The following is a 25,959-nucleotide window of genomic DNA, read 5'->3' on the forward strand; positions in this document are numbered from 1 at the left end:
CTATCTCCCTCGCCTCCAAAGGGGCAACAATAACAGAACCAGGGGGAAAGTGTCCAAAAGCGAAAACTATGGCTAATGAATGAATCTGAGTGGAACATAATGACTCGTAACTCAACGATGAATGATATCCAATTGGGTTTGATTTATTGTGCTAAGAACAGAAGGCCTTGGTTAGGGAAAACAAAACACTAGGAGACTTTCTATGGCTTGTCACAGAAATTCACGAGCGGTGCATGTCCTGTTGACACGAGGGGGTGAACAGAATAAAACGTCTGTTTTGCAATACACCATTATGCATCTGATTATGGTTTATTTGGAGTTTGACTGCTTTGATTACATTATAGCAGAGGCATATGGTGCGATGATTGAATGTACAACTATAATTATAACAGCCACAGATGCTAGGTAGGTGTTAGCAAAGCATGAGGAAGCGCCATGGTGCAGGGGTTACAGCATCTTTGTGAGCAAGTTCAAATCTGACAGACATCTAGTATTTAAAAATCGTATTTTTCTATTAATCAATTATAGTAAAAAGGCTTTAGAATGCACATATTACAAAAATATGTAATACTATATTCATACATACATGTTGGTGTACCTTAAAAAACTAAAAATGTACAGGCAATCCATTAATTTTATGAATTTTCCATTATGCCATTTGCAAAATGCAAAATACAGGTTAAAATTATCTCATAATATCAATTAAGATAATAAAAAAAAAAAAAAAAAAAAAATATATATATATATATATATATATATATATATATATATATATATATATATATATACACACATAAAGACAGACAGATTGAATATAGAATGATAGAAATAAAATGATTTATTAATATATTTCTTTTTCACATATTTATGCATGTAGCATAAACTTATATTTAATTTTCATTTTAAAATGTAATAATTAACTGGTTTAATAGATTTTATTCTTTTATTATATATAAACAATTAATTATGTTTATTGATAATAATTTCACATATTTAATCATTGCTATATATGTATTATTTATAATTGTTTATCTAAAATTTATAATGAATATTTAATATTTAATGCATATTTATTTATATTTATTACATTTTATGAACCATAATTTACAAATATACTGTGTTCATATTTAAATTGCACAAAAATAACTAGATGTTTTTTTATTTCACAATTTACATTTACACTTACGCCATTGTGATGTACGGTGTTTTAGATTGTATCCAGGGCGCTGCTATGCAGTTGCTAGGGTGTCTGAGTAGATTCTTCACTGTGTGAAGTAGTATCTACTTCACTGTGTCGGCCAGAAAGGAGCATAACATTCAGAAAAGATATAAACTTTGCCCTCTCTTTACCTCATACACCCTTTTACCAGAAAAGGGTGGAGTGGAAGAGGTAAGAAAGAGCGAGAAAGCGAGAGGGCCAGATTTTCATCACCCCGGGCTACGGTTATCAACCTCCACCCAGTTCAACTCTGACTCAAGCTAAAGCAACGTACGCTTTGTATTCTTCAGAGAGTCTGTTCTTTCAGCATCCTCCCCGGTTCATGACGACCCATTCGTCAGTGTTTGTTTCGGATCAAACTGGAGGACGTTTGGCAATCGGGTTGCGTACGGTCGCGGCGGAGCAGGTTATCTGCTCGTAGCGTGCTGCCACGCGTCCTGCTGCACCTGATAGTCTTAACGCAGCATTCCTCACCTGAGACACAGAAAGAGCAGGCAGGTTTCAACACGAGAGCCCAGACACTCATACACTTGTTCGGTGGCTGCAGGTGTAGCTCAAATCGCATGTAATACTGCAGCTCCAGGCTTGTAGGTGAGCCGCATGAACTATGCGCCTGGGCTTTAAGGAGGAGGTGAGGGTAATTTGATGTTTGGAGCCGCAAAAACGTGGGAAGAGGAATCCAAACGACTGTTTATTTGAAAGAATTAAGCTCCGCGCTCCGAGCGAAGTCGATCGCTTTGTGGATTTTCCCTCGAGCACGGTGAATGCATTGAAGCCCCTCGCATATGTAACAGCACACCGACTTCCAGTCGCTCCGAAAAAACTAAATATACAACGTGAAGTACGTTTCTGCCAGATGCATATTTAAGGCAGAGGCCTGGCGGCGACCGTCACGTTCAGCGACAAGGAGCGCGTGGAGATGATAATAGCGCAGTTTCACTGAATGGAAAGATTAGGTTAAAGTGTTCTGTGATTACGAGCTCTAAATGCCAAACAGCATCTTTTTTCCAGACTCGGTGTCAAATTAAACTAGGATTATTAATGCTGAATCACCAGGATGTTATGCAGGAGTAGCGGGAAACACTTTAGTTTTAGGGACCAGTTCGTACTTTGTTTATTAGCTTGCATATTACTAACACGGTGGCTGTTTATTAGTACTTTTTGTACTAACTACTATTGTCTTATTCTGCACGATTGTATTTAAGATCCCTTAATCTGACTCTGGATATAAACTTAAAGATAAATCTGTCAAAAACTTTTTTTAGTTTTTTTTTTTTAGCTCAAAACCAAAAGACAATGAGTCTAAAATTACACAATCACAAATAAGAAGCATATTTAATAATATTTTAATTGTAATTTAATTTGCATTTATTTATTATTTTGCCTTGCAAACTTGAAACTTTTATAAATAAACATTTCAATGTACATTTGAGTAATGTATTTATATTTGCATATATAAATATCGCATTTTACATTTAATTGATTTATTTATATAAAAAAAGTTTATCTAAAACTGTAACGGTTTTGAGGTAAACATTTTTAAGGCAAGTGGTTGCACACCATTTATTTTAGCTACATTTAAATAAATAAATTAGGTTGAAAGTTAGTCGATTAATTGATTGTAACCACTTAACTTAAAAAAATTATAAATTCAATGAATCATATAGTTCAGTGTATATATTTACAATTATATATTTATAATGTCAGATATTACTATTATTGATTGATTTATTTTGTTGCATAATAATAGCAATGTTAAAATGAAATCATGCATTAAATGCATTAAAAATGGTCATTAAATTAGAATGTTTTCTGATTTTGTGTAAGAATGCGACCCTAACATGCTTGTGGAAGTCACCTTTATGACAGCAGCAGTACGGCCGTGTTGTCCAGAGCTTCTTGTTTGCACATGTGGACGGTGAGACGCTTTCAGATGAAATTCTCCTGAGCCCCACCTCTGCTTCCTTCACCAACTTGCCTCATCTCACCCACTTCACAATTAACAGCCATCAATATACCCACGATTCCATGGGTGCAACGTGGATGTGCTTTCTTCCTGCCTGTAAAACATTTTCGAGAGCACAGAGGGGATTTTACGTCACAAAATCGATTGTCAGAAAGGTTAACGTGGGTTAAAGCAATCTGGTTTTGACGAGAAGAGATTGCTGAATGTGACATGCTGAGACCTGTGTGTGTGAGTGTGTGTGTGTGTGTGTGTGTGTGTGTGTGTGCGGCCTGTGGCAGGTGCACAGAAGAGGTAGATAAAGGGATTTCAAACCTGCTGAAATCTGTGAGGGCAAGTCAGAGCTGTGCTCCACACACACACACACACACACTCACACACACACACCCTCTTAGATAGACACAAATACCTCAGCCAATGTTTTATCTCAAGTTAAATAGGAAAAGTCATTAGAACATTAGTTATTATTTCACAGCTGTCTGGAATACTTGATTCTGATTGGCCAGTCGCACCATTAAGCAACTGTATGTTTCATGATAACAAACGGTTTGCAGAGCAATGCTGTATAACTGACCTAATGTATATTTAAAGGGACAGTTCACCCAAAATGTTTTATTTGCCATTAATTTACATCCAACAGGTGACTTTTTTTCAGTAACACAGTAAAGCTAAAACTGTGGTCCTCTGTAATTCATAACATGCAAGTTAGCAGCTGTTTGAGAATAAAAAAAGAAGCTTATCAAGGAACACAAAACGAATACCCATGGCTCTTGACAATATATTGAGGTCTTACGAAGCAAAATGATTGGTCTGTGCAAGACACTGAACAATATATACAACATTATTACTCGTAGCCTCAGGAAATCTGATTCTGTCCCATAAACTGGTTCTTTCAAAAAGTTTGTTTCAATGAACTGGTTCAATTCACAAGACCAGGCTTTGTCAAGCCAGCATTAAAGTATTAAAGTTAATTTGACTGTGATAAAATATATCGCATTAAAAAAAAAAAAACAATGTTATTCATATAATCCTCATCAATAGTTACATTAAAACACATTTTAGGCTTAATATCAAGAAATGCGCATTGTACATAAGTATTGCTCCAGATAAAGTTTAATTATAATTTTTATATGCCATTTGTAAGTCTCAAGCGATATTTCAGTTAATATTTTAATATATCTAATTTATACTTATGACTTTTTGACTATAGTTGGATGTTGCCATTTTAAGGTTTTGTTTGCATACTCATAGGCCTTCGTAAAACAAAACAAAATTAAAATGAAATGCTGTTGTTTCTTTTTTTTTTACAATCTCATCAAAGCAAAGTTTCACGACAAACTATGTTTAATGGAATGAAGGCTGTGTGTGAGCTCCGACACAAATCCCTAAACCTCACAGCTATGTAAATAAGCAAGTCTTGTCGTGTCCAGACAGACCCCTGTAATTACACCTCCATCACAATCACCTGTGTGAAGGCCTATCGGTGCCTTCATCACAAGAGGGCTGCGTTCAAAAGAAAAACACGGCGTGGAAATGATGCCGAGATTCACACACAGACAGCCAGAGCGCATTATATATATACACCGCTACAGCTGAGAGAGACGACGGAAATGCCTATCTTTGCACAGGCTATATGCGGAAGGTTCATTCAAAGCATAAAATATCGGCCGTGCTCTTTGAAGTTGCTAATCTGTTGATTTTTTGGCAGCGAATTTCAGATTTCCCGGCAATCCTCTTGGTGTCAGGACAAATGAGACACGGTCTATCGCCCGGTTCTTTTAAAAAAACAGAGACATGCTGAAAGAAATGGATGTCAGTGGCTCCTGAGGACATGTACCTGCACGGGAGAGATGACAGATGGGGAAAAAAAAAAAAAAACTCGTGCAAACAAAAAGAAGTTCTACCTTAAAGAAAGGAAACCAAAAACGAGTGGAAGGGCCGTATAAATAATAAATATATGAACGGTTTATTTGCAAAAAAAAAAGTGTTTTCAGTGTTGAAATGAAATATGACATGAAAATAACATATAGATGAGAATTGTTAAAAATTGTGTTATTTGTTTTTGCAAATGAACTCTTTATATATAATCATATACACCACTGGTCAAACGTTTGGAATAATTGAGATATATAAAAAAACTCTTGCTCACCAAGGTTGCATTTATTTGATTAAAAACACAGTAAAACAGTAATTTTGTGACATGTCATTACATTGTAAATAAATTTCAATTGAATATACACTGTAAAAAGAATATTCTACTGTGAAATATATGGTATCGACATTTTATGTTTTACAGTTTTAACTTAAATTTACAGTTAAATACCGATATAGCTTTAATATATCAACTTATTAAAGTATTGAAATTTGTTTGTGCCTTTGAAATGATGACCGATAACCACCAAAAGCAGAAAGTCACGTGAAGAACCAAAGCCCATCACAAGCAGCTTTTGTAATATGTAACAGAAAAAGAAAAACAAAGAAGAAACATGGCGATTTTTAAGAAAAAACTGCAAATTCAAATAAAATTTAAAACACGATGCGGGGAATTCTGGGAATGGCAATGTAAGTTTTTTCACTGTAAATTTTACAGGATTTTACCGTTTACCGTTAATCACAGTGTATTTTAAAATTACAGCACACTTTAAATTGGAATATATTGTTTTGATGCAAAGCTGAATTTTCAGCATCATTACTCACGTGATTCTTCAGAGATCATTCTAATATGCTTCTCAAGAAACATTTATTATTACCAGGGTTGAAAACAGTTGCGCTGCTTCATATTTTTTGTGCAAACTGCTATTCACTACCATTCAAAAGTAAAAAAAAGGCTATTGAAAAGTGACAGCGGTAGTTCTTTGCAGCAGTGTTGATAATGTATAGTGAATACATGTAACTTCAAAATAAGAAGAAGTTTATAAATATATACAGTGACAATCGTTCATCATTGTTAAATCACCTGTAAAAATAAGTTAGGCTGAATCTTTTTATTAGAGCAAGGATGAAACCAAATATCTATTATTAGGGGAAACCAATGCTCATTTTGAGGACTGGATATTAATACACAATTACTGAAGCACCCTTAATCATTTATACAGGTTACAGACCAGTTTAAAATTGGATTATTAACTGCCATGAACTAATCAATCGATGAAGAATCAAAGGATCAAGTTGTTCTTCAGTCAGAATCTGACAGGTTGTGTTTTGGTCAGCGTGCTGTGAGTGATACGAGAGGAGACAGGTTTAAAAAGCGCACTTATCTCTCCAGCATCAGCAGATCACCTGGAGCTATTGGAGAAAATGTCACTCTCCGGGAGCGAAAGAGGTGACTTGTTTTAACCGGAATCACTTAAGTCCCTCAACCTGAAAACAAGGGATCGTGGGGATAATCCAACTCCTCAGCGAACTGAGATCCGAACAACAGACACGGCCTCCAACTAAATTCCTGCTGCTTTTACTGTACGACATACATCATTAAATATCTTCGCGAGCGCAAGGGCCAAGGCTAAAATAAACAGAGTTATCACGGATTTATGCGTATGCAGGTAATGGAAGCATCGCACGGATATTTCAACTATGCACGTTCGCATTCTTTTCATTTCACAGCACGTAATAAACTGACCTAAGTGCACCTACGATAACCGTAAAATACACACGGAAAAAAGATTTTAAGAAGATTCGCGTACTATTTTGAGCGAAAGAAAGTGTTTTTTTTAGCTCAGACAGAAGAGCGGTGATCAGAGGAGTTCACGGTGACCATATCTGTTAAATAATAATAAATTAAAATAAATTATAAGGATCTTAAAAGGGATCTTTGTCTGCTTCTTAACTGTAAGAAATTAAAAATTTAATTAAATCAAATTTAAAAATATTAAATAAAAATAAATAAATAAAATACATTATATTATATTAAAAGCAAAATAAAATAAAATAACAATTTCTCTCTCTCTCTCCCACACACACACTAGACAGATATAGATTTTATTATTATTATATATAATGTTAAAATATATTATTTGGGGTGGTGCACTTTGGAAAGCTGACCACAGATAAAACGGGTGTACAGATAAGTGTATTTTCTGGATCTCTAGCTTTCTCTTTTCACACTGTAGTGACGGCAGCAAAAAAAAACACTTCCTGTGCTCTGACCTCAGCACCTCCAGTCCCTGAGGCTGTGACCTCACACACACACACACACACACACACACACACACACACACACTGAATATGAGTCTAACGCATACTGACATGACTGTGCACTTCCCACTGCTGACTTACTCTCTCCTCTGCCAAAGAGAGCGATAGAAAGTTTTCCTGAAGTATTCATAACTTCATAAAGTCTCACAGTGTTCCTGTAGCTCAGGCAGGAGAGCAGCGATCAGAGCAGTTCACGGTGACCATATCTGTCAAAAGTTATAAAAATAGCATTTCTTTGAAACCTGTTGAAATAATACGTATTGAAAATAATACATTTCAATTGAATTAGATATTTTTAGTCATTTAGATCATCTAAATAATCTAGTCATTTAAAAACAGACACTCATAAAAAAAAATTAAAATGTTTCTTCATGCAAATCAGCATATTAGAATAATTTCTGAAGGATCATGTGACACTGAAGACTGGAGCAAAGATTGCACCACAGAACTACATTTTACGGTATATTAAATTGCAAAACAGTTGCAATAATATTTCACAATCTTACAGTTTTTTTTACTGTATTTCTGATCCAGTAAATGTAACCTTGGTGAATTCAAGAGACTTTATCATTTCGAGCTTTTGGCTGGTGGTGCATGTACAAAAAGAGCTTCACTTAGCTTTTATGTGCCATTAAAAAAACAGTTCGGGAGAACGGTTCCTTTAATGTAAACCTAAACCCCAGTGCTATATGGGAACAGAAGCGTCTTATATTCCCCTAAACCTGTCTTAAGTCCCTCTCCTACGCAGTAATAATAAGATCAGGTGGATTGTTGAGTAAGCGCGTGAATAACTTGTGCCAGTGGAATTTCCCATTGTAAGAGAGCATGATGCCACAAGCGTGCAATGAATCACCGCTCTACAGTAATGCTCCGGCGTCTCTTTCAAACGCTCTCTAACGGGAGTCGTAACACGTATGGCCCAAATTGAAACCGCAAAGGCTTCGTTTATCCGATTCATCCTCCGTTTAGGGGACACAGGAATTATGGTTTAACTTGCGATGGCAGGAAACGCTTGTGTACTGTTTTATAACATTTCAAATCTGCTAAATATATGCTGACATTAGCTCTGTTTTAAAACCAAGGGAGCTTCCTTGATGCCTACTTCTGAGGAAGCATCGACCGCTCACAGTTGATTAAAAGTGTTAACATGCACAAAATAGCACACATAACTGTTGGGCAAATTAGCCCATGTTTTGTTAATGTGTTGCAATAAATATATATAAGTAAGCTTTATATTTATGTTAAGCATTATATTCAATTAAAACTTTGATGATTTATTTTCACTAAAGTTTCAATGTTATTTTAGTACCATTCTATTATAGTTTTCATTAGTTTTTTTACTAGATTTTTTTGTTTTTGTTCACTTTTTTTGGGAGGGGGGTAATTTTAGTAATTATCTTAATGATTTATGTCTATATAGTTAGTTATAATTTAGTTATTATAATTTAGATTAATATAATTTAGTACTTTTTTTAAGAACTTTAATCATAAATGAGAAACTATAGCTTACAAAATTCTTTTTCATTATTTAATTTAATTATTTAATTTTATTTAGTTTAATTCAGTTTTAGTTTCAGGTGATGAAAATAACCCTATTTTATTAAATAGTCAATGTTAATATAAATGTTACTTGTACATTTAGCTGCAATGTAAGAACGTTTTTAAAAATAATTATTGGATTTATGGAATTTACTTGAATTGTTTAATCCAAAAATGTTTCTACAAATTTGTTTTAGTCAAGGATTTTCTTTTTTTCTTTTTCTATACAAATTATTAGCAAAACTGACTAAAAAAGTAAAAAATAATTTCTTGTAAAATGCGTCTAAACTTCAAAAAACATGAGATATCACATGTTTATACAGATTTGCACAGATTTTAAACTATTAGATTTTATTGTTCTGCGTCCATCATACAGATGACCACAAGTCAAGTCATATCTTTATAAGTTTAAAGGGCATTAACTGACTTTAAAAAAATCCAGATAAACATAAGGACGCGCTCAAATAAATAAAATATGTGGCATTTTTCACAAGTGACATTTTATCTATTGTGTTTTGCCTGAGCTAGACATTTTTGTCAATAGGTCAAAAGTAAACACACCAAAGGCTTTTCCTGACCATTGTTCCCACGAACAAGGCATTTTACCTTGAGGGACTGTCCTTGTCAGTAACAATTAACTATAGGAACCTTTACCTTTAAGCTACACAAACCCCGACAGAGCCCTGGGAGTGAAACGCTGCTGACTAAGACAGATCAACATCAGTCTGTGAGAAGAAGCCATCGGGAGATAATCATCGTTTGCTGTGGACTCAAAGAACTAATCGTGGATGGTGAAAGCAAAGTTGTGGAAATCATTACACCTGTGGTGTAAAGTTTGAAGTGAGAGTTAAAGACCCCCATTTTTCGACTCCCTGTTTAAAAGGACTTTTTTATTTATTTTTTGTCATAATTTAACATCAGACAATAAAATAAAACTGATGAGGACAAAGCTAAGATGAGATCAAATTCATAATATTATGTGAATGAAATCAATAAAATGACACTTGAGAACAATTTCTCTAATATTTTTGTTGTATACACAATGTACTGATGATGAAAGACAATATCTGTTAATAAACGTTTTTAAATTGTATTATGAAAAATATTAAAGCTGTGACTTCAGTCTCATTATTTAAAATGAATTCTAAAAATACTGCTATTACGTTACTTAATTACTTTTTAAGGAAAAATTTAAATCAAATGTAAAAGTCCTTTAACACCAAAAAGTGTAATGAATAAACCTTAGGCTGAAGGAAAAGTAAATTAATGTCATTACAGTAGAACACAGAAGAAGAAGGTACAAGACAATGAAGCACAATTGTTAGTCTATCTAAAATCATTTATTTGCTTATTTAAGTAACTTGTTATATAATATATTAAAACTTAATATATAAATACATGAAGTGGTTCATCATAGTCAATGTGAAATTAAAAATGCAATTTTTATTTTTGAACACTACATCTATTGTATCAGAATTTAAAAACACACACACACACACATATATATATATATATATATATATATATATATATATTTTTTTAATTATATATATATATATATATATATATATATATATATATATATATATATATATATATATATATATATTATCATTTTCTAAAAATTGCAATAAAAAATGGCAAAACTGAAAAAAACGTACCTATACATACAAATCGCTGCAGCTTCCAGTTAAAATGAACACAAATTAACAACCTCCCACAATTTTTATTCCTTTTCACACAAAACCATAATTTACAGGTACAATTTTTTTATTAACAAAGGCATGAATTTTCACAAATTATTCATTAATTAGTCATTTCAACAGCCTGTATGATCTGACTTTGATACTCTGTATAAAACGTATACAGAACATTGAAACATTGTCATTTGAGCATTGTCGTCACACAGCTTCATATGTATGAGTTTTCTAGTTTACTTGGTTTAAGCTACAATTCTGTGGGGCAAGTTTTTTTGAGCAACAGTGCTTGGGCTCTTTCCTTTCAAGACAACAAATTCATATTTGTATATGTGTGGGTCGCAACATGCTGTAGCGTCAAAATAGTTTTCGCTTCATTTACGCTATTAATTTAAAGCGATTTGTGGAAAGCTCTGCTGTTAAATAAATGTTTTGTCATCTGACATTTCAAGTGTGTTTTAAATGACTAAACACTTTTTGGAAGCACTGGATGGAACGCAGATGGAAACTAATACATACAAAGGAGCAATAATTAGAAACAGTTAGAAATGCTACAGCTACATATTAAAGCCACACCCGTGCAGCAGATCTGGGCTGTTGAAAGACGATTGGCTGCGGCTCGAGAGTCTCTTCAAACTCTCTGCCATGTGTTTCTCTCACACCTCAGCGTCAGAGCGGCTCTCTAATGACAGAGCGAGGAGAGGCCAGGATAACACACACACACACACACACACACACACAAGCCCCTGCATTCCTCAGAGCAGAGCACCATGCCCACCGCAAGTTAAAACACGCTCATCAGAGTCATATCTGTCTCTCCGGGCAAAAAAAACCACTCCCACAAGCCACTGGGGCAGTGCCATTGCACCAAGGCCGGGACACAGCGAATGGGCTGTTCAGGCTACAAAACACTTCTCTGTTCCAGGCAGAGATTCACGACACATGAAGACATGCACCTGTTAGATAGCCGAGTGTGTGTGTGTGTGTGTGTGTGTGAGAGAGAGAAGGAGTGAATGAATGAGAGGGTGATAGGAAGGAGAACGTCAAACGCTCCGCGCATGCATGTCAAGGCTGTCGTCTAACACTGATAAAAGCCACTTATTTACTTTGTAGAAAATGATTATCGTACGTGTGGCCAAAAAACATACTCTTGTGTTTACTTCTTGGCTATGAGAAGATATTAAAGAACTTCTATCCGGCCGGCAGTGTTGTATATCAGCCTTGCTATTGTTAATTAGAACTGAAAATTAAAACGAATTGAAAGTAGTTTTAAAGAACAATTAGATATATTATATAACATAACATAACATAGCATAATATAATAAATATAATGTAAAAATGTAAACCTAGGAAACCTAAATAAAACAAAACAGTTGCCATGCCAAGTAACTGAAATAAAGCAAGCTAAAATAATTAATAAAATGAAATAAAATGAATAAAAGTTAAATAGAAATATTTTTTGAAATTATAAAAAAATGACAGAACCACTAAATTACTACAATATACAATATAAAAGTACTGAGTAAATACTATATTAGCATATACGTAATACTAAAAAACACCTTTAGTTATATTTATTTGATTATTTTATAAATTTTATTATAATAAGTATACTATAATTGACATTACTTTCCTTTACAAATATAAAATATAAACGGGTGTATTTTAATATATTAAATAAGTAATCTAAAAATGTTTGATTAATTCATAGATATATTAAATAAAAACAAACTGCATGTATATTTTAAAAAAACTATAAATATTTAATAAAATATTAATATGAAAATAATAACTTTTACACACTGTTTGAGGAGAATCTGTCTGGATATTAAGCAGGGATATTTAATGCTACAAAATCCCCTTGACCCAAATGGTTCTCACATTAAAAGCATTCTGTACTTCAGCCACGGGTCGAATGCTGAGCGGCTGTGGTCCGAACGCCTCAGATAACTCAGTCGGCCCGGCTCACGGCGTTACAGACAGGAGATAACACCTGTCCAGACAATCCAAACCACCTGCTCTTTCAAGCTCTCCAGAAACACTCCCTTACTCAACGCACGACGTGAGGAGACAGAGACAGAGCGCTGGAGAGCGGGAACACACCCTAGCTAGTCACCTTACACTTCAATGTAAGGAGCCGTGTGCATTCCTCAGCTCCTAGAGATGTTCTTCATAGCCTCGGGCTACAAGAGATTCTATCTGTGAGCATCTAGTGAGAAATGACTGAGCCAAATCCAGCCGAGTCAAATCACTGCGGTTTGCTTATCTTTACAAAAACATTCCCGGACTTAATATCTCAGCCACATCTGAAGACGACTTGATGATAGACTTTGGCAGCTGCACATTTTGTTATTTATTACCAAAAAGATGTAAATTCAGCTACCGATTGCCAAACTGAAGACTTTACATGAATGCATGAAAAATTGGAAATTAGGCTGTACTTCTTTAAGAAGCCCCATGACAGACAATAAGAAGTGCAAACTGGTCACGCAGATAAATGTGGATGTGTATCAGCAGGCTGCTAAAACTAAAATGTAATGCTTGTATTTCTGAACCTGCTGAATTTCAACATTATTATAATGTTATGCCTAGAGTGTCAAACACTTAAAATCTGATTTGCACCTGTATGTGTGTGTTTCTAGCTGTGTACTGGAGAATGCATGAGTCAAATACTGTGATCCGTGTGCGCGCGTGTGTGTGTGTGTGTGTGTGTGTGTGTGTGTGCGTGCGTGTGTGTGTGTGTGTGTGTGTGTGTGTGTGTGTAGGCGGGTGCAGGTGTGTGAGATATTGTGTCTTGTTGCCACCACCTGGTGTAGCGATGTGGTGCACCTGTGAGAGAATAAACCTGATCAGTGTGCATATATATATATATATATATATATATATATATATACACACACACACACACACAAAACATATATTATATATAACATTACACAATACATACAAACAACTATTACATATATAAAATTATACTTTTAAAAATTCTAAATTTAATTGTAATAATAAAACAATTAAAAATAATATATAATATACACACATATATATATATATATATATATATATATATATATATATATATATATATATATATATATATATACAAATATTTATACATTAAAATATATACAGACGTGACAAAATTGTTGGTACCCTTTGGTCAATGAAAGAAAAAGTCACAATGGTCACAGAAATAACTGTTATCTGACAAAAGTAATAATAAATAAAAATTCTATAAATGTTAACCAATGAAAGTCAGACATTGTTTTTCAACCATGCTTCAACAGAATTATTTAAAAAAATAAACTAAACAGGCATGGACAAAAATGATGGTACCCTAGAAAACACTGAAAATAATGTGACCAAAGGGACATGTTAGTGTCCACTAATAGCATCACAGGTGTCTACAATGTAATCAGCCATTATATATATATGGCTCCAGGTAATCACTGTGTTGTTTGGTGATATGGTGTGTACCACACACATAGACATGGACCAGAGGAAGCAAAGGAAAGAGTTGTCTCAAGAGATCAGAAAGAAAATTATAGACAAGCATGTTAAAGGTAAAGGCTATAAGACCATCTCCAAGCAACTAGATGTTCCTGTGACTACAGTTGCACATATTATTCAGAAGTTTAAGATCCATGGGACTGTAGCCAACCTCCTGGACGTGGCGCGCAGGAGGAAAATTGATGACAAATCTAAGAGACGGATAATCCGAATGGTAACAAAAGAGCCTAGAAAGACTTCTAAAGAGATTCAAGGTGAACTTATGCTCAAGGAACATCAGTGTCAGATCGCACCATCCGTCGTTGTTTGAGCCAAAGTGGACTACATGGGAGACGACCAAGGAGGACACCATTGTTGAAAACGAATCATAAAAAGCAAGACTGAAATATACTACATGTTGACAAGCCACAAAGCTTCTGGGAGAATGTCCTGTGGACAGATGAGACAAAAATCGAAGTTTTGCCAAGGCACATCAGCTGTAACAGGCGAAAAAATGAAGCATATCAAGAAAAGAACACTGTCCCTACTGTGAAACATGGAGGAGGCTCTGTTATGTTCTGGGGCTGCTTTGCTGCGTCTGGCACAGGGTGTCTTGAATCTGTGCAGGGTACAATGAAATCTCAAGACTATCAAGGAATTCTAGAGAGAAATGTACTAGCCAGTGTCAGAAAGCTTGGTCTCAGTCGCTTGAGTCATGGGTCTTGCAACAGGACAATGACCCAAAAACACACCGCTAAAAACACCCAAGAATGGCTAAGAGAAAAAATTGGACTATTTAAAGTGGCCTTCTATGAGCCCTGACCTCAATCCTATTAGCATCTTTGGAAGGAGCTGAAACATGCAGTCTGGAAAAGGCACCCTTCAAACCGGACACAACTGGAGCAGTTTGCTCATGAGAGTGGGCCAAAATACCTGCTGAGAGGTGCAGAAGTCTCATTGACAGTTACAGGAAGCGTTTGATTGCAGTGATTGCCTCAAAAGGTTGCGCAACAAAATATTAAGTTAGGGGTACCATCATTTTTGTCCAGGTCTGTTTCATGAGTTTATTTTTTTAATAATTCTGTTGAAGCATGGTTGAAAAACAATGTCTGACTTTCATTGGTTAACATTTATAGAATTTTATTTATTATTACTTTTGTCAGATTAAAGTTATTTCTGTGACCATTGTGAGTTTTTCTTTCATTGACCAAAAGGTACCAACAATCACGTCTGTACATACTCATTTAATATTGTTTTAACTACTTTAAAAATTCTGCAGGTGAAAATGTGAATTTAAAAAGAGCATTATATTCACTCATGTATAGTATATATATTATTTCATATATTAATATAATTACATAAATTAATTCAATAAAAATTGTCTGTAGATATGGCTTGTGTTGCTCGTTCATTGTAGCTCTATGAGAGCTCTATTATTATTATTATTATTATTAATCCTTTTGGACTGTGAGACTGAAATAATCAAAGTTAAAAAAAATCAAAAGTCTATGTTTTTTCTTTTTTTTTTACTTTTGTCTGCTAGATGAAAGTAGTTAAAGTCAGGTATGCAACAACTAGACGCATGATTTGAGGAATCATTCATGTCTCGGGGTTCAAAATACTTAATTATCCCGAAATATCAGCTATAACCAGCGATGTTCCCTTAGTAACGAAAAACAAATATAGACTGCATCGTCTAGGTCAGATTGGGACAGGACCGCTCAGAGAGGACACAGTGTCTCATAAAGACGAGCGGAAGAGAGAAATCTACGATCAATAGCTTTCCAGACAATAGTGCGAGCTGACAGCGTTTGAGCTTTAGTAGAAGACTCCGAATGACATTCCATCAGGGCTGCTGGGAGGAAGCAGGAACGGACACGGCCGTCACACTTCCTCTGCCATTTCACACACACGTTAACCTCCGGCGCCCTGGACAGACGGGCCCAACACACACACCGGACCGACGCTTCCTCTAAAACACACCTCATCAAATCACGTGACGAAGATGATGAAACGTAATCCTCTGGATTTAAGATGTGTGTTTTTGTTTGTTGCTGGGTCTGGATGACGGTCGCAGTGACCTTTAGAGTAAATACGGTCTGAACAAAAGACGGAGTGTTTCCTATTACCTATTTGTCCTGACTCAGAATCAAATCACAGAGATACCGGCGCCTGAATCGCATGTACTGAGACAAAGGGCGAAGGCTTAGGGTTTCGTACAAATATTAATTGGGGGGGAAACTAAACAGCAAAACGGAAATGATAATCCATATCTTGAAAATAACAGGCCTGCAGCCAATCATAGCAGACTCCACACAACACAATGACAAGTTTTAAATAAAAAAAAAACTGGTTAACATTTAGGTTTTATTTAAATTATGAGGGTTTTTAACAATTATAAGAGCATTACTCTAAATAGCATTATATTTTAGGTATTTTATGTATACTTGAGATACATAAACAATTTTTAGGCTATAAAAATATAGATACAATTTTTTTTAATTACATAAAGAATGGTTGTATTTTAGTACCAGTATTGTACTAAATATAGCAATATTTACCTTTAAAATCCACAACTAAAATAACATTTTGAAATATATTATTCTAGAAATAATATACACATTATAGAAAATGCTAATAACAGTTTTTACTGTATTTTTTGATCAAATAAATGAAGCCTCGTGAGACTTCTGACCCCAAATGTTAACACAGCAATCAATGCCACGGACTGTTTGAATTTGACAGAAGTGAATCAAACTTGTAATGACAATGATTTGCAGTGCTTGGCAACCCAAAGTGATTCATTTCTAACGAGAGCTGCCGATTTCTGGCGGCATTAGCATTAGAATTAGCGAAGATAAACTTCATGCAAATGAGTTCAGAGACTCTGCAAACCTCCAGCAAATGAATCCCTGTCATTCTGCATGTACCTAATGGTCTAAGACCATTTTGCTGGTTGCATTTAAATCAGAGCCATTGCTGCTAAAAAATACTCTTAATGGTGTTGAACCTGCAAGTCGCAAGACGATGAGGGAACGCAAATCTAGCGTAATCACACAGTCCTTAGGAAACGTAACGGACAAATAAAAGACATTAAAATCACTGTGCATGCATTTGCTATCCAGCCCCAGTCCGATCCATAAAGTAGACACTATTTTTAAAACGTTGTATTTCTTTGCCCCGTTTTGCGTCGAATCCTTATTTACAAGCGATTATGTGATGCTAGATTCCCTCACAAGTGAAAGATGCGGCCCGCGGGAGCAGTCTCCAGGAAGACTGATGGGCTTTTCTGAATGGTGTGTCTGTGCACTTCCTGTTTGGCATGATATCAGAAAGTGGGAAGTTACTGAGTCTGCAATCGGCCTTGCCAATACTGGAACAATCCAGCTGTGAGAGCGTACGAGACAGAGAGAGATACACATCTTAAGATATACAGCAGCCTTAGAAAGCGTTTGAACACTTAAAGGAATATCCCTCCCCTCCCCCAAAAAAAAAAAAAAACATTGGCTGAAAATGTACTCACCTTCAGGCCATCCGAGATGTAGATAGGTTTGTTTCTTTATCAGATGAAGAAATTCATCCTTCCACCTTTGCAGTGAATGGGTGCCATCAGAATGAGAGTCCAAAAGTTTTTAACCTCACGCCGTCAAACCAAATATTGCTTTCTCCTGTCAAAAAAGTCATTTCATCAGAATCAGGAGAGAAATATGCACACAGATCAAGCACCGTGCACAAGCAAAGACAGCTCTAACCAAATAAGTCTGCGTATTTCGATGTGTGAAGACAACGAGGGACTTACTTTTTCACTGGAAGATGCATTAGTATGGATTATGGACTCACATTCTGGCCAGAAGACAAGGTTTGCAGCTAAAAACATTTAAACGGAAGTCTTGTTTCTTTCAAACATGCAGCTTTCCATGTCACGAGACGTTAACTGATTATATTTTGGTTTTTATATTTTGGTCTCATTCTGACGGCACCCATTCACTGCAGAGTGAAAGTGATAAACTCCTCCAAACCTGTTCAGATGAACAAAAACCTATTCCTTTAAGTCACACCTGAACATGTCACTAAATACAAAATATCCAACCATTTCTGACATTAAATGAGCTGGTGTTGCAAAATCAGTTCTCCAAACAGGTGTCCTAGCAGATTAACTCCCTTTATACTCAACAGTCCGTCTTTTATTTCATCATTTGAAATGCTATATTGCTTTATAATAGACGCCACTTGGTTTAACACTTGTTACAGAAATCAAAAACACTCCCAAATACATTTCTGGACAATTTATGTACTGTTAGCATAAATTCCTTCCGTATTTAATACCGAACATAACTGCGTACGAGACCGCGTTTGTCTACATTTACGGCTATGCGTAAGTCTGTGATTTCTTTAACAAGGCACTAACGTCCCCCGCCATAGTCAGCGAGATGTATTCTCGGCTCCATTCGCAGCAATCGGTCGGTCTGCCTTGCTCTAATTGTTTCCAGATTTGTGTGGGAGGTCAAGCCCCACAGTGCGCGGCCCTGCCAAGTTTATAAACACAGCAACGTTTCCAGATGGCCAGCGGCTCCAGCCTGGCTAGCAGGTTGATTGGGTGCAGAATAATAGCAGGTGGAGAACAGACAATGAATTCCTTGACACTTTAGACCTCTCGCTCTCTAACTCACACACACACACACACACACACACACACACACACACACACACACACTCACTCTCCAGCAGTTTTTAGAAGTCGTTTTAGAAATAACCATTAGAAACCTCCGGCGCTTCTCAGCATGGCGTTTGGCGCAGGGAGATTTTAGGATTTCCTTTAACCTTCCTTTAACGACTCGACTTTTTAAGTTACTTCATAAAATTTTGAATGCATCGATACATTATTCATGTGTTATTTTATACTGGGGCTGGCGTGCGCTATTAAAATTCAAGTTTTCAAAACGATGTTTCACTAGGCTTTTTAGATCGGCGTATTGGATGATGCATGATAATAGAATAAAACCCGACTTTAAAATAAAACTTCCTTTTTTATTTTAACTGGAAGCTTTATTTTGTTAAATGTGCACTTGTGAAGGAAAATTAATACAGAAGAAAATCAAACCGTCGTTACCAGATTCATAAAAAGACTAACTCATTTAAGCCTAGCGGGTAATTGAAGTTGCCAATTTCTCCACCTCTTTTTTTCCGTATGTGCTTTCTGGGTGACTGTAAATGCTTTAAAAACATCTAGCTTACAATTACACAACTTTAAGTCAGGTTGAGTCATTTTTATTTGCACAGCGTTTTTAACAAAACATGTTGTTTCAAAAATTGTGCCTTAATGTCTTTAAGCCCCAAAGGAGACTTTAGAGAGAGATTTTGACAACTTGCTGGATAAAGTGTCACATATAATTCACGCTGCCATTACTGGGCGTTTACTCAGAAAAGCACCTGGCAGTTTGAGTGACCTGTGTGCAAAACCCCTCATTATCTTAATCTTTACATAGGTTTCTATAGGGTTTCTTTCTAGATTCATGCTCGCTGGTCACTGGAGTTGTTTTGACAATCTTTACATGAAAACATGTACTTAACAAAATGCACAGTTCGTATGAAATATTGCACAGATATCTTGGGTAAAACTCCATGTATTAATGGGTTAAAGAACTTTTTCAAAAGCAAATTTCATTGTGTTACTTACTTATATGCACGCATGCATCTAGAAAGAGCTTTTACAAATCGCTATTAAATAATGATCAAAATGAATCAATTATACACAGCATGACTTCGGGGTAAATTCTGCAATGTTTTCAGTCATGCCAATGTAAAACAGATTCACAATTTAATTGATGTTTACTTTTTTGTGCTTAATTATTACATTTTACTCTAAATAAATGATAGAATGACAGCACAAACAGCCGTGGCCTAGTAATTACAACGCTAGTATTTTCACCAGCTAAGTCAGTTATTTCTATCTTTTGCTGTAGTGTGTGAGTTTGCATTTCCAAACATTCATTTTGCAATTCATTGTTATAATCCAGTGATAATTTTGATAAGTCTGACACCAGCCAGTGCTCCACACAGAGATCTGATCTCAACATCAAACTAAACTATAAACGCAACAAAAATGATAGCATAAAAAAAAAAATATATATATATATATATATATATATATATATATATATACATCAATGTATATACATCTGCTTTCTTTTTTCTATATATGTATAAACAGCCACATATAGACCCATATATATATATATATATATATATATATGTACATACACACACGTGTGCATGTATATATCTATAAATAAAGAAAGAAAGCAGATGTGGCTGTAGGTGAGACTTGTCTGGAAGTGTGATTTAACATCTTCTTAAATAGTGATTCATTGCTTAGCTCAGATATTCCATAAGGTATCGTATCGCGGGAGAATCACATCATAACATTGTGCTGACACTCGAATCTGTCACCAGTTCATCCAGACTATTCCGTCACGACCGAGGCTTTTTACTTTTATGTCACGCACGTCTCGACGCCTGACGAGGCTGAAAGAGCACTTCAGACTTTGAAAGGTGAGATTTTTATCAAGGGAAGCAGATTGTAGACGAGCAGTATCCGTCCGCACGGCCCTGTTTCCACAAACTCCGAGGCAAGAGGGAGGAATGGAAATGGAAAGAGAGGTTTGGGGAGCTCCTTTCATCGACTGCGGTGTGCTACACTTGTTTTAGCCAAAGCCCCCCCCTCCTTACTTCCACCTTAAATCTCCTTCTCTCTCTCTCTCTCTCTCTCTCTCTCTCTCTCTCTCTCGCTCTAGTAGACTCCAGATGTGCCGTGGCTCCAGTGTGGCTGACATATACAGTAAATCGGCATCTGAGGGCTCGTCAATCTGCGGGGCACTGATCGAGAAGGGCCCCGCCCCTCTGCGGGAAGTTTGGACGAAGGAGATCCCGAGAGGGTTTGTGGACGGCGCTGACGCGGAGGCGGAATCAAAAAACAGGAGCCAAGGAACATTTTCAGAAGGAGTCTGAGGGAAAACTGTGCACCACAAAGCAGCAGAAATCGCTTGCAAAATTACCATGGTTTACTGTAGTATTTGCACGCGTCATCGCGGTATTTGAACCTGATTGTTCCTGAATAAACATCTTTGTTGAACCTGGAACAACATTGGGATTAACCAATCTGATTCGAAGAATCAGTTTTTGTTTTTTGAAATTTAGGCTTACAATCAGTGTATAGTGTTTGTACGTCAGCGTCATATCCTCTATTTTTAGAGATTACTCATGGGTAAGGTTAGGTTTAGCTCTAGAGATATGGTCAAGATTAATGGTAACGGTATTAATACGTTTATACTATATGATTTGTAAATTTCCTACCATAAACATAACAAAACGTAACTTTCGATTAGTAATGTATATTGCTAAGAACTTCATTTGGACAACTTTAAAGGTGATTTTCTCAATATTTCGATTTTTCTGTATTCTCAGATTCCAGATTTTCAAATAGTTGTATATCAGACAAATATTGTCCTGTTCTAACAAACCAAACATCAATAGAAAACTTATTTATTCAGCTTGCATAAATCTCAGTAAAAAAGACCCTTATGCACTTGCTTTGTGGTTATAATCATAGTATATATCCAAATTACTATTGTTTTACCATGGTACTTTCTAACACTTTTTTGCATAATATATTTTTGCGTGCATATAATATATATGTACTTTAAGCCTGTTAATGGTATTTCCATGTTACCCTGGTGTCACCACAGAATGATGGTGTTATGAAACATTATTTTACATAAGTTCTATAATTAGCACATTTTATGTGAACACTTTATTTTTGTAGTGCACTTTAGACATTCTACTAACTATAAGTAACTTTGCAACTACATGTCAACTAGCAGTCATTAGAGTATTACTAGACTTGTCTGCTTAATATCTTCTTTAGAATAAGACTCTATTTTGATGGGTCTACAACATACAACATACTGACTATTAAAAACTTTACAAGAATATGTCAACTTATTCTACTAACCCTAAACATGTAGTTACAAAGTCAGAATTTCTAAAGTTTACTATTGAAATGAAGTGTAACCCATTTTTTGAATGGGGTACACATAAATATACCAAGGTAATTGTTCAATAACAATGTGACATTATCACTGCACTGTCATCATCAGAGTTAAATTTCTGTAAGGGTGCTTAGTAGCTAAGATTCATGAATATTTATATTCCTGAACTATTTCTTAAGACATTTACACCTTTACTTATGTATAGAAAAATACTCAAAGTGTAACCAGTCAAGCCTTAGGACTTTCAACACCCACTTCCAAATGTAAATCTTTCATCAGAAAATTTAGCGTCTGCATCGTTCATTCAGTAACCTCCAAATTCTGTTAACTCCTCCACTCCAGACGAAACGAGACGAACCTCAGGGACAGATCAGGGTGAAAGAGCGAGAGACGGAGAAAAAACAAATGTTCTCTTTCAAACAAGACAATAAACAGAGGGAATGAGAGCACTCGGACGTTTCAACACATCTATAAACACACTAGAGACTTCGAATTGACCAAGAATTGGGCAATGCGTCAATGGCGGGGAGAGCTGGAAAGGTTGAGAAAGAATTCTGCTGATGTTAGATAAACTTTTGAAGGAGAAGGTTAAGCTTGACCTTACTCATTGGGCCGGTGACGTCCGCAGAGCTATGGACGCTCAGAACCTGTCGAATTGGAAAGCACGGCAGAAATCATTTTTGGGAGTTGCGTCAGAGTTGCAGACTTGGGATTCTGCGTGTGTGTGTGTGTGTGTGATGGTTCGAGTGTGTGAGAGAGTTAGCGTGCGTCTGGCTCTGCGATAAGAGCACTTACTCGGATTGACTCAAAGCCTGGGAAAATGAGTGGGCTGGAATGTATGAAGAAACAGCGCCTGCGTATGCACACGCACACACACTCGCCCATATATACTTAGTCTACTGTACATGCAAAGTCTCTCTGAATATTCATGCATGGAAATTCGTGTTTTTGTACCCATGAATGTGCTATAAATGAATACAGCAATGGTGCGTGTGGACTGCCGCAACTCAAACCCCGTCCTCAAAGAGTGGTTGGAGAACTGTGTCGCCAGCTTCCTGTGGGATTCCTGTTCTCCATCGTACATATTTGGGGTTGTGTGAGTATGTGAGTAACCGACCCAGGCGTCAGCAAGCTGATTATTTTCACTGACCCGAGTCTGTCTCCTGCGGGGCCTCTGACGGCCTGTGTGACTGAGTGAGAGTGAGAAAGACAGAGAGAGAGAGAGAGAGAGAGAGAGAGAGAGAGAAAGAGAGAGAGAGAGAGAGAGAGAGAGAGAGAGAGAGAGAGAGAGAGAGAGAGATAAAAAAGGATGAAGATCAATGAAATGCAAAGGTGAATGGAAAGAATGAAGGGAATAGAAATAAAAAAGGAAGAGATGATGAAGATCCAAAAAGTGTGGTGGTGAAAGAAAATGGAAACAAAAAGGAAAAGGAAGATTAGGTTAAAGATGCAGAACATGTGGAGACGAAAAAAAAGGCATAAGAAAAACTAAATGAAATGCGAGAAAGAAACAGAAATGGATGCAAAAACAGAAAGTGTAGAGGAGAAAAAACAGAGAAAGAAATAACAAAGAAGAAAAGTTCAAATGCATTGGAAAAATTATTTATTTTTTTTATAGAAGATGGAAATAAAAGTGAAAAAGGGAAGATCTAAAAGGAGCAAGGTCAGAAATTGTTGAGTTGAAAATAGGTCTAAAATAAGTTACAGTTGCAAAAAGAAGGTAGAAAAAGATGAAGATAAAGAAAGTGTAGATGTTAAAAAAAAGAGTAGGAAGTGTCTAAACGAAAGAAAAGTTACAGAAAAGGGAGAAGAAAGGAACTGGGCATTTAAAGGAAAGGACTTTGCAAGGAAAAGAAAAGACAAAGGGAATGGAAGTGGAAGTGAAAAAATGGAAATGAAAAAGAAAGAAAAAGTGCATAAAAATGAAGAAAAGTAAAAGAGAAAGTATGACCACAAGCATTCTTTTTCCTTGTTCTTTTCCTGGAAACTAGGGAAAGCGAAGTTAGTGACTTTAAAAGCGTAGCTGCAAAAGCGAGTGTGAGAGCAGAAAGTTTCCTGGGTGTGTGTGGGGTGTCTGATCTGCCGATGTGGCTCCAGTACGGCGGGCGACTCGGGCAGGTTGATGAATGTCTCGGGCTCAAGCATCGTTGCCACCCAGAGCTCATGAGGGCCGGCCACAATGACTTACAGTCTCCTGGACCAAACCACCAGCCTTCCCTCTGCTCCCAAACCATCCCATACACACACAGCCCTCCTCCCCTCTCCCTCCGATCCACAAACACCGTGTGTCTATCCTGAGACTCTCAGGAGCGTATCTCAACACCCCGGCTCTCGTAACTCACACAAACACACCGATTCTTCCTGTTCTTCCCCTCTATATATAACACACACATTCAGCCACACCACAAATCTCACACACTGCTCGGAGAGGAATGTGTGTGTGTGTGTGGTTGCACCATGTGATTGAGTGTTTGGTAAATACTAGAAAAGTGTGTCTGAAGCTGCAGTGAAGCCTGAAGCTATGTCCTGTGTTACATTTGATGATTTCCATGAATAAATCAGACATTCTGCTACATGCCAACGGTGAATGAAGCAGGTGTACTACGTGAAGAATGTGGAAGAAGCTGATCGCCAACCTCTGAATGATTTCTCGATGCTGGCAATCCGATCAAAGCAGGAACCGAGAGAGAGATAAAGAGCAGATATCAGCACTAAAAAAAACTCTTCCACTGCCAGATCTACTTCCTGCAGGCTCAACTGATGCTGTAAGCATATGTACTCGTAAAAATAGGTTCTTATCAAGGGTTTTTGCAGCGATGGCACCATTCCCCAAAGAAACTTCCAGTGAACAGTTCTTAAAATAACATTGTTTCTTATTGTGAAAAACATTTTTAATGATCTGAAGAACTTTTGTCACCTTTTGCGTAATGGAAAGGTTGCATGTCTGTTCTTCATGGAACCACTGATGCTAATAAAGAACCTTTACTTTAGGAGCGTATTGGCACCTATGGTTCCATCAAGACACTTTAACATCCATAGAACCTTTCCATTGCACAAAAGGTTCTTTATGCACTTTTATACACTTTAAAAATAAAGGTAGGCTACTTATTAGCATCTATGATTCCATAAAGAACCTTTAACATTCATGGAATCCTTTCAGTGCACTAAAGATTCTATATACTGGAAAAAGGCTCTAGAGAAATGAGACTAAGAAATGAGATTGGATAGTTTAAGAACGGTTTACTGAAAGGTTCTTTCGGGAACCCACAGTTATTCTTCCACACTTCTACATTGTCGGAACCTATAAAGGTGATTCCACAGAACAATTATTTATAGTATTTCATATAGAATCTTTTGTGGAATGGAAAGGTTTCACAGACGTTACATTACGGTGACCAGACAAGCCACTTCCTGGGGTTCAGGGCATGATTTCTTAATGTAAAATACAAAATTTCTAAAAGAACCAGGTGTTGGTTGTTTGCACTGCATTGACTGATTGTGGTATGACAGTGAATATCTGATCGCTAGCTCTTGTGGTACTTTGATGTCATACAATGATTAATTGGCACAGCGCAAACAACTAACACCAATTTAGAAATCCTGTGCAGAACGTGTCCCCAGGAAATGGCACGTCTCGTCACTTTGTGTTAAAGGCTCTTAATGGAAAAACTGATGCCAAAAAACAGTATTTATTCTTAAGAGAGATATATGGGTCCATGATGAAAGTTTAAAATCCATAGATCCTTTCCGTTGAACAAAAGGTTATTTATTTGCATCTATGGATCCATAGAACCAGAACCTTTAACATTC

The 25,959-nt window shown here is 36.3% G+C and overlaps 1 long non-coding RNA gene across 1 annotated transcript in view; it reads right to left on the minus strand.

Moving 5' to 3' along the window:
- Window positions 1–1,135: 1,135 nt before the first annotated feature.
- The window catches only part of LOC122329448, a 47,852-nt gene continuing 23,028 nt past the window's right edge, over window positions 1,136–25,959 (minus strand). The window contains exons 2-3 of the long non-coding RNA XR_006247911.1: window positions 3,078–3,279; window positions 1,136–1,693 (exon numbers count right to left, since the gene is read on the minus strand). This is a non-coding gene — a long non-coding RNA (uncharacterized LOC122329448). The remainder of the gene's footprint in view (window positions 1,694–3,077; window positions 3,280–25,959) is intronic.

This window comes from Puntigrus tetrazona, chromosome 24 (assembly GCF_018831695.1).
Source record: "Puntigrus tetrazona isolate hp1 chromosome 24, ASM1883169v1, whole genome shotgun sequence".
Classification (NCBI taxonomy): Eukaryota; Metazoa; Chordata; class Actinopteri; order Cypriniformes; family Cyprinidae; genus Puntigrus; species Puntigrus tetrazona.